Source organism: Enhydra lutris, unplaced genomic scaffold (assembly GCF_002288905.1).
Source record: "Enhydra lutris kenyoni isolate GAN:26980312 unplaced genomic scaffold, ASM228890v2 scaffoldscaffold1, whole genome shotgun sequence".
In the NCBI taxonomy this organism is placed as follows: domain Eukaryota; kingdom Metazoa; phylum Chordata; class Mammalia; order Carnivora; family Mustelidae; genus Enhydra; species Enhydra lutris.
In genome coordinates this window covers 21,252,624-21,263,026 of record NW_019154085.1, presented here as the reverse complement: position 1 = coordinate 21,263,026, position 10,403 = coordinate 21,252,624, and positions in this window count along the sequence as shown.

Sequence of the window (10,403 nt, the reverse complement as noted above, 5' to 3'; positions counted from 1 at the left end):
CTTTTTCTAACTATATTTACATGTCTCTTTCTATACTGGCAAATGTAACTTGGAACTTAATAGAATGGAGAAAGAATATCTTCCTTAAAATTCTAAATCCAGTGAAAACCACTGATCTATAGATTTATTTGTCAAACCACGCTATACCCTAAAAGAGAAGAGGAGATTAAACAGCAAGTATCTGGAGTCCAGACTAGAGTTTTGCTCCTTTAAATTACCAAGATAACTGAAACTAAGGAAGAACAAAATGATGGAGTAATTCAGGCAATGATCTCAATTTTACAGTGTGATGAGTTAAGCCCTGAGCACATAGAGATAGACATGAGAAGGCACAAAGCTCAGACTTTTCAGGGACAGATCTTGAGGTTGCCCGGAACTACTCCAAAAAGAATAGCAGAAATACTCCTCATCTTGAACTTTTGAAAAACAATAGCAGTAAATTCCTTTGTCCGTAATCACATAGGTGGCAAAGAGAAATTCCGGTAGCAAATAAATTGGGCTTTTCTTCCCACCCTCAAAAAGGCAAAGATTATCCTTTCCTATTGTCTTCCTCCAACCAGAAGGAGAAAATCAACTCTCCTCATAATATTCATTGTGTAGGGTGATAATAAGTATAACCCTATTAGAATAGTATTAGTCAATTATCAATAATGCCTGGTGGTACCTTAAAAAAAAAAAACATGAATTTAAAAGTGAAAAGCAGAAATATATTTGGGGGACATATTTTTAGACTTAAAAAATATATATAAAAGACAACCCCTAACTTGTATAAAAATGTACTTAATGGTAATCATTTGATGACAACTGGTGAGGTTCATTTGAACTGTACTTTAGCAGAAACGTCCAAAGAGCAAACACGGGCTTACTCTTCCTTGCTTTTCCACCCTCATCAGTTAGATGTTCTTAGGAAAAATTCCAAGCATGCCATAAAGGACAGGTGCTTTAGAGTCAAGGCTTAGGTTGAAACCTACCATGCCTATTTCTGTAGCAGCAATAGCTGTGTGACCATGTGGCAATTGCTTAAACTTTGCAAGACTCAAGTTTGTCTTCTACAAAATGTCTTTTTTTTTTCAAATTTACTTTTTTTGGAAATGTAATTGATATATAACATTGTATTAGTTTCAAGTGTACAACACGATTTGGTATTTGTATATATTGCTAAATAAATAGCAAGTATGTTATATTATAATGTATGCTATATAATAATAATAATATACATATGATATTTATGTCTATATAAAAATACTTACATATTTATTCAGTAAACTTATTATTAAGTTTACTTAATATCATTTACCTCGCATAGTTACAAACTGTTTTTCTTATGATGAGAACTTTTTTATTTTTAAGATTTTATTTATTTATGAGAGAGTGGGTGAGAGAGCAGGAGCAGACACAGAGGGAGAGGGAGAAGCAGACTCTAACCCCAGAACCCTAGGATCATGACCGAAGCCAAAAGCAAAGCTCCATCCGCCTGGGCCACCCAGCTACCCCAAAATGACTTTTAAAAGGATTATTTTATGAATTAAAATAAATTAAGAATGTGACTTATTTGGCACGAGGCAAGCACTTGAATATTTTTCTTCTCAGTTTCTTTAGTACTATCCCCTGGGTTTATATGAAGTATTGGGTTAAATCTTTAATAACTCCCTATTGCCTAGAGGATAAAATTCCAAGATTATCAAGATACACAAGACCTCTGAAGAACTTTTTTCAGTTTTGTCTCCTGGTATTACCTCTTAATTACTCTTCCTCACAATCATACTGAATGGTATAGTGCATAAGAGCTCAAACCTTTCTGTCACATCCTAGATGGGTAACTTTGATTATATCCTACGTAAGATAGAATTCTCAGGAAGCCCTGCTGTGAGAATGAAATGAGGCGACAGAGAGTGACAATATAAGAGCTATTTATTGTAAAATCTATATAAATGAAATGGTGGCTATTATTCTAATGATCACCTCTTGAAACTGTTATGAAAGTTCCTATTTAGAAAAATTATTTTACATCATCTAAGAGTTTGCTCCCTTATCACCTCTTTTACTGACCTTTCCTCACTTCATCCACCCACATATACCCACCAATGTGTGGTCTATAGCACCCTGTATCTATTATGGTATGTATAACATAGCAAAATTATTTGTTTGCTTCACAACATATCCGTATCCCCACAGTGTAAAATAGTGCCTGACACGTGGTTGGCACTATTTAGTATTTTTAAAAGCATGAATAAATAGTTGAATGAAACTATATCTAATGTCTTCCATTCCCTTAATCTTGAAGCTAAAAAACATGTCCCATTGGCATTTGTATCCTGAATGTTTAGGTGAGTAATAAAACTCAACAGGTACTCAATTCACTAAAAGTTAAGTGAATGTATTAATGAATTAATGAACATAAGAATGTATTAATAAACAAAAATGCCTATAATTATAGGTAAGATAACCCTGAAGTATATAACCACATTCTAGAATCAGACAGCAAATGGGTACAAACTCCTTTCAATTGGTAGTGTTTGTATGAAACACTTTCTTTAACCAATATTATGTAGCTATGCCCAAGTTCAACAGTAAAGAATGCTGTGATGGATTAGCATTACAAAAATTGTTGTGGGTGCCTGGGCGGCTCAGTAGGTTGCCTTTGGCTCAGGTCAGTATCCCAGGGTCCTGGGATCAAGTACTACAATGCGCTTCCTGCTCAGCAGAGGGTCTGCTTCTCCCTCTGCCCCCCTTCTCCCTGCTCATGCTCTCTCTCTCTCAAAAGTAAATAAAATCATAAAAAAAAAAAAGTTATAACAACAACAACAAAAAAGAGTTGTTGTGAGGTTTGCCATAAGATAGGATGGGTAAGTAGCGACATGCGTGCCGTGAATTTGCTCCTCCTGAGAGTCTACAGAATTTTCTGAGTCAAACAGTCCATTTCAATGTCAAATATCAGGTCAACACTGAACTGATCACATTTTAAAATTGTTCATGTGGACCCTGTTCTATCTAGGCACATCAATGAACAAAACAGAAAAACACAGCAGACCTCGTGGATTTACATTCTGTTGGTGGGAAAATTGGTAATTAAACAAATATATAAATAAATAATATAGGAAGTTAGAAGGCTATAATGCTATAGAGAAATTGAAAGTAGGGAAGAGGGAATGGGGAGCACAAAGGGAAGGGGAGGACGGGGGACACCAAGACCAGGAATGACCAAAGAAAGCGGAGAAAAAACTCAGAATAGGCTAACCCAAAAATTTCATGTTTTTAATTCCAAAAAGGGTTTCTTCACCATTGGCAAGTAATCCAAATTACTGCTGTATTTTCCCCTTGCCAATATATGAGTTCAGAATTTATCTGTCAAATTCCTTAAGTCGTAACCCCTGACCATCTCACGGCAAATAAAACCTACCCATATTTAATCCAGTAAAATTAGTGCATCTCTGCAGTTGATTTTGGTCTCAATATTCCAAATTCAAGTTCTATAAGTTTTAGCAAATAAAACACAATAAAACTTTACACTACAAACTATACACACACACTCAAAAGGTTGAGAAAGAGATGCTACTGATGGTTATGTAGACAGGCATAATAACGAGATTTTCGTTTCTTTGCATGTTATCTTTACTCGATGTAGGCATTCTTGACTTTTCATAGCAAGGGTATATTGCTTTTGTGATTAGTAATTAAAAACAAAATAAATGTTTCTTTTAATTTTGAAATCATATAATGGTAGTAGAACCAATGTGAAAAGGAAGACAGAGCAACAAAAACTTTTTTTTTTTTTTTTTAATTTTACTTATTTGTCAGAGAGAGAGAAAGAGAGAGAGAGAGAGCACAGGCAGGGGGAGCAGCAGGCAGAAGGAGAAGCAGGCTCCCTGTTGAGCAAGGAGCCCAACGCAGGACTCCATTCCAGAATCCTGGGATCATGACCTGAGCCAATGGCAGCTGCTTAACCAACTAAGCCATCCAAGTGTCTCAACAAAAACACCTTTAAAAGACAGGTTACTTGCAAAAAAGTTTACAAGGACGTTTAGGATTTGTCACTGCTGTTGTTTTGGAAAGGGTATCCATATAAAAATTCAATATTTAATGAAAATTTCCACATAACTACCAAATTACTCAGTTTTCATTTTTTTGTTGTTGTTGTTGTTTTCAGTAAACACACACACACACACACAGCAATGTTCTCCTATAATTTCAAAAAGACAGGGAGGTAGCTATTTCTGTTAGGAAGTACTTTGCAAGAAGGTTCAAGTTTTCATTTCTTTTGAGAACTATTGTTAAATAAGGGGTTCCAGGTTTGTTGGTTTCTTTGCTTAGTTTTTGCTCCCATAATATGATGTGTGCACTATCCGAGATGAAAGTACAGTGGCAGACTGCTTTCACATAAAACCATTTGATTTGCCTTTTGCCTTGGCGGTCAGGAAGCTCAGAACAAACTTAATGTATTTTACAATTCTCCCCATATAATGATTTTTTTCTCTTCTTTACACCTTTTTAAACTTTACTTTTAACTGCCCTATCGAAAATGCTTTTATTTTAAGCCATATCAATCTGTTTGGAAAGCTTGGTGGCATAAACTATAATAACCATATTGATAGACTTCATGGTTTCATCTTTCCAGATATAAACTTTATTTACTATCCATGAAAATCAACTTCCTGGATCAAATAAAAAGATGATAAAATGGCTCATAAGGTTTCTGGACATCAAGCATTTTCTACCAAATAATATTTCAATGAGTAATGTATAGCTAAATCAGAAACAGATTTAATTTCCCTTGAAATTCACATGGCTATAGGCTAAGAGTTTAACACATATTATTTGCTGAGTTTGCTAAACCCAGATAGAGAATTACCTAAAGTTTTCTAAACAACCAAAATTCTCATTTTTTTCTGTTCCAACTGAAAAAAAAATCAAAATTGACAAGATTCAAAAAAATATAACAGAAATTATGAAGACCCCCCAGGAGAGTAATAATGATGATAAAATGGATTCTCTTACTGTGGGTGCCCTTACTTCAGAGACCAAACTGGCACTTGAAAGTCCCTTCATAACAGCCTATATGGAACCAGGATTGAAATAAAATCCCAGGCCATCTTTCCTTGATTGTGGTATCATCATCTCCTCCGTACGTCATTTCTCTTTCAAACTATGCTAAGCTTGAATACAAATAAAAAAAGAAATCTGTACCTAATACAAACTTGTTTCCAGACTCTTAGGTAGGCTTAGAAGCCAATCTTTTCTTTGTGTCAAATTTCTGTACTTTATATTAGAGAGGTTGTCGAAAACAAGAAACAGTTACCCCCATTGACCAAAACGACATCCTCTTGACTCTTAAAGGGAGAGAGATTAAGGATTCATATATTTTTTTCTTTGAAAAAATAAATTTTTTCATGTTTCTTTTTGAAAACTTACCTTGGACAATGGATTTTTTTTATTTTTTTATTTATTTATTTTTATAAACATATATTTTTATCCCCAGGGGTACAGGTCTGTGAATCGCCAGGTTTACACACTTCACAGCACTCACCATAGCACATACCCTCCCCAATGTCCATAACCCCACCCCCCCTCCCAACTCCCCTCCCCCCATCAACCCTCAGTTTGTTTTGTGAGATTAAGAGTCACTTATGGTTTGTCTCCCTCCCAATTCCATCTTGGACAATGGATTTTTTTTCCTAATTTCATGACAGTGTAGAACCTATAACTGATTTTTTTCTCTTTTCCATGATCTGTGGGACACATTTGCAACCCCCTTCCAGCAACTGTGCCAGAAAGACTGTGACAAGAATTTCTGTGTATGAGTCTCTGAGGTTCAACTTTTGTACAACTTACTGTTTTAAACAGTATTCAGTGACAGCTTTAACCACTTCTCATATGCTGAACTAACGGGATGGGAGTTTGGGGGAGGTTGTTTTGGTTTGGTTTGGTTTGGTTTGGTTTGGTTTTTAGCCACTAGTTAAGTAGCTGCTTCCTCCTGTCTCTTTGTGTCATTTCCTACCAACTAACAGTTTACCCTTGGCCAGCAACACTGAGTTTGTGCAGTAGACAGCCTGCACCTCTGTCTTTCTGGAACTATTTGAATACTTACTGCATTTTGTACATATTCTATAAAAGAGAGTTCAAAACTGAAAATTGGAAGTGTTTATGATATTGATAGAAAGCACAGACTCCATAAATTTAAAACAAATCAACAGAGATAGAAATTAGTAAGTATATCAAAGGAGCAAATCAGTCTCAATTCCATACTCATGTGTTGGTTGACTAAGATATTTGATTGTAAAGTAAAAGAACATGTTGAAATACTGGAAACTGGTATAATGCAAATACTGTGACTAAAAGGCAAGGAACATTCCTTTTATTATGAAGCTCTTTGGGTCCACACTTGCAATACAGCTTTTGTACACACTTTATAGTAACTTTATCTCTTTTGCTTCACCTATTTTGCTTTTATTTCCCCTGTACCTAGCTTGTTTTGCTTTGTTTTTTTGTTTTTTTTCCCTTGATAGCCTATTCGGTTTACTACACTTGCTTTGGTAAGCTTCTTCATCCTTTCTGGAGTGAGGTAGAATATACAATTATAAATTAAATATTTATTGAATAAATGATGGTTTGGGGGCGCCTGGGTGGCTCAGTGGGTTAAAGCCTCTGCCTTCGGCTCAGGTCATGATCCCAGGGTCCTGGGATCGAGCCCCACATCAGGCTCTCTGCTCAGCAGGGAGCCTGCTTCCCCCTCTCTCTCTGCCTGCCTCTCTGCCTACTTGTGATCTCTGCCTGTCAAATAAATAAATAAAATCTTTAAAAATAAATAAATAAATAAATAAATAAATGATGGTTTGCATACTGCTTTAAAAAGTACTAAGAAAAGTTATTTGCGCTTGTTTTATTCTTTGGGCAGGCTGTTGCATTAGAAGGTTATGGGCTAAAAAGCCAGAAAGATTTAGATATGAAATTATACGAAACTTAAGATATGAAATTATAAGAAGCTGGATTTCTGTTTCCTTTTCTATAAAAACAGGGAAGAAACTACCTTCCAAGGACTGGTAAGGATTCCTTGATCTTTCCTGCATGTGGCATATACAGTAATTATTCCATAAGCTACTATTCTGATGACCGTGTGGAGGTTATGGCTCTATGTTGTAAATTTTGCCTCAGGTAATACATATATATTTTATAGGTAATATACTCTATCATATAAATATGACTAGAGGGCAATATATTTCACAGCAACCACCTCTAATTTCTCTGATTAACTTTTCTTTAAATATTTGTGATGAATTCTCTCCAAAAGCTTTCTTTGGAATTGAATATAAAACGTGTTAGGGCATGGGAATGCCTGGGTGGCTCAGTCGGTTAAGCACCTGCCTTGGACTCAGGATCCCAGGGTCCTGGGATTGAGTCCCACGTGGGGCTCCTTGCTCAGTGGGGAGCCTGCTCTCCCTCTGCCTGCCAATCCCCCTGCTTGTACTTTCTCTCTCTCTGACAAGTAAATAAAATCTTTAAAAACAAAACATTTTAGAGCATGAACTATTGTGGCTTTTACCTTAGTTACTCACCCACATTTAGGGAGTTACCTGGTTGTCTTTCATCCTGAAGATACATGTTACTATATTGACAGGGATAAAAGAATTTTGGAAAGGAAAATATAAGAATTGGCCTCTTAAATACCTATAAAGGCATTACAATGGCCTGAAAACAGGAAGAATTAAAGTTGGTATCTAGTGACTCGGAGTGGTACAGAGCGACAGAGCCAAGCTGAGTTTGCAGAAAGAGCCCCAGGCGGCTTCTGAGAATGTCACTGCAATGACCCAAGCCTTTGAAGTGGAGGAGAGTGGAAGTGGGATTAGCATGTTTCAAAAAGCAGGATAAAAGCTCTCCTCCTCCAAGGAAAAAGTCCCAATTTACTTAATTACTGACACTGATTATCTCACCTTGCAAGCTCTAATTATGTAAAGCAAATGCATTGGTGGTTCTCTTTTAATAGTGCTATTTTGGAACAGGACGACCATTAAATAATTTATAACTAGAGATGGTCTCTGTTAGGAAGACTCTGAGCCAATGCACATTGCCTCAGACAGGGGACAAAGTCAACAAATGAAGGGACCATTTTTCACAACTTCCAATTTCCTCGTTCATTTAACTAGGCCACTCCTGTTTTATGTAATGAGATGAAGAAGACTATATTTAGTGGGATTTTTCTTGGGAAGAGTGCTATATATGCCTTTAAGAAGTGTTTTAATATACTGACTGGAAGTAACAGGAATGTTCTTATTGCGTAAGAGTGACTGAAAACCCTACCACAAGTGGAGGATTTGATGCAGGAGGGAAGTCTTGCAACAGAGACTCAAGAAAAGTAGTGAGACTAAATGAAGCCGTCTCCCACTTCCACCCCACAAGGCCAGCCCACCCAAAAGCATGGTTATTTTTGGATTTTTTAAATTCTTTTTTTTTAAAGATTTTATTTATTTATTTGACAGAGATCACAAGCAGGCAGAGAGGCAGGCAGAGAGAGAGGAGGAAGCAGGCTCCCTGCTGAGCAGAGAGCCCGAATGTGGGGCTTGATCCCAGGACCCTGAGATCATAACCTGAGCCAAAGGCAGAGGCTTTAACCCACTGAGCCACCCAGGTGCCCCAATTTTTGGATTTTTTAGGATAACAATTTTTGGACTATTTAGGATAACGATTCCTTGTTATCCTACCTACTTCCTAGAACAAGACGATGATGGCTGTTTGGTTATGCCATTGTCTTTTTACTACGGCATGCCATCTCTCTCCAAAATTAATTACTAAACCAAATACCAAAAGAACTTTTCTAAGTCATTTTCTCACCTCCCAAAAAGTCATTTTCTTCTTCGTTGAATTTGACCAGTCAGTTAAATTCTAAAGCCTATTATTCGTGCATCACTTATGCAATGACCGCCCCCCAACACCTCCTTGTCAATTTGCACCTGTTCAGCTAGCTTGCTTTTATTAAAGTTATTTATGGGGTGTGGAAGATCGTTCCTCCTTATATTAGGAATTAATTATAGGATCAGTTGGATGTGGCTTGTACAAAAGTACCAAGCCTATCAAATTTTCTTTCTCAGAAAAGAAAAATATTATATTCCTGTAGGAATGAAACTGGGCCAGATATTTTTTTCTAAAATTCTTTTAATGTTTGACCTCAAGCAAAATATTAAGGATGAGCTACATTAAGGAATGTATCTCTAATGTTTTATTTGTGTAACCTGAGTTACTCCAGGCTTCTCACCAGATTGTGGGAACAGATGGGCAAGCAGCAATAGCAAAAACCCAGATATCACTAACATTTCCTCCCCCCTAACTTCCTACCTTGTTAAGGCAATACCTCTAAGGTCATACACGGGGTACTGCCTCACTTGGCCCCCAGGAAGTGTTTCTGGAAGTTTCCAGGCCTTTTTCATAGATGTGCATGCAAATCCTTCCTGCTGAACTTTACCACTGCCTTTGCGAGCACCTAGTGCAAAGCACCATGGACCTTAGCTTGGTGGCACCTGCTAAATATTACCAAATCTGTTGTGTACTTGCCACTCGCCACAGGTACCTACTGGGCACTAATCTGTCTGTTGGACACCTATAATTTGCCACTGTGCCTCTGCTGCATTTGGCCCTGCCTGCTGGGCACCACTATCCCTCGCCCTCACTGAGTCACTGAAGTCTCCTAATTGTCAATGCAACAAAGTTTTCTATTTAAAAGGACAGTGTCACTCTCTCCTTATATTAAGTTCTATTTAAGGGTCCCTACACACTGCTGTCAATATGGTCAATACTCAATAGTCTAAATGAAATTAGTTCTTACTAAGGCATAATTTTATAACCTCCCCCAAATAGGGCCTGTATGGGGGACTATATAAGAGAATTCAATTTGTGCCAAATGAAGAGTCAACTAAGGGTTGTTAGTGCAGACATTTCCGACCAAGCTACTGGTGAGGGACTATATGTCCCTGGAAGAGTCCCACAAAGGCTATATTATCTTGAAGAGCCTCTGAGCTTTGTACTCCTGGGGCTACATCTGACCAAAGGAGGTACCTTTCCCTAGTTTGTACAATAATGCTACAAAGGCTGGCAGCAGCCTAGGGCACGTGCGTCTATTTATAGTGGGGTTGGGGCAAGGAACCAAACCAAGTGACAGACACTGCACAGTTTCAGAATCACCCTTCCCTCCACCTTCTCAGAACCAAGAATCATGGCTTTCTTCATTGTACACAACTACATTTTTCTTCGATGACTGATCTTGGAAGGCCCCTAGGTCCTTGTGCAAAGGAGCTTCTAGAAAGGCCTCTCACCTAATTTACCAGATATGATCAGACATAGATTAGTATCCCTTAGACAGAAGCCACAATCCTACCATCATTAAATAGTCCTGTACGGTGTCTGAATGCTTGATGTAA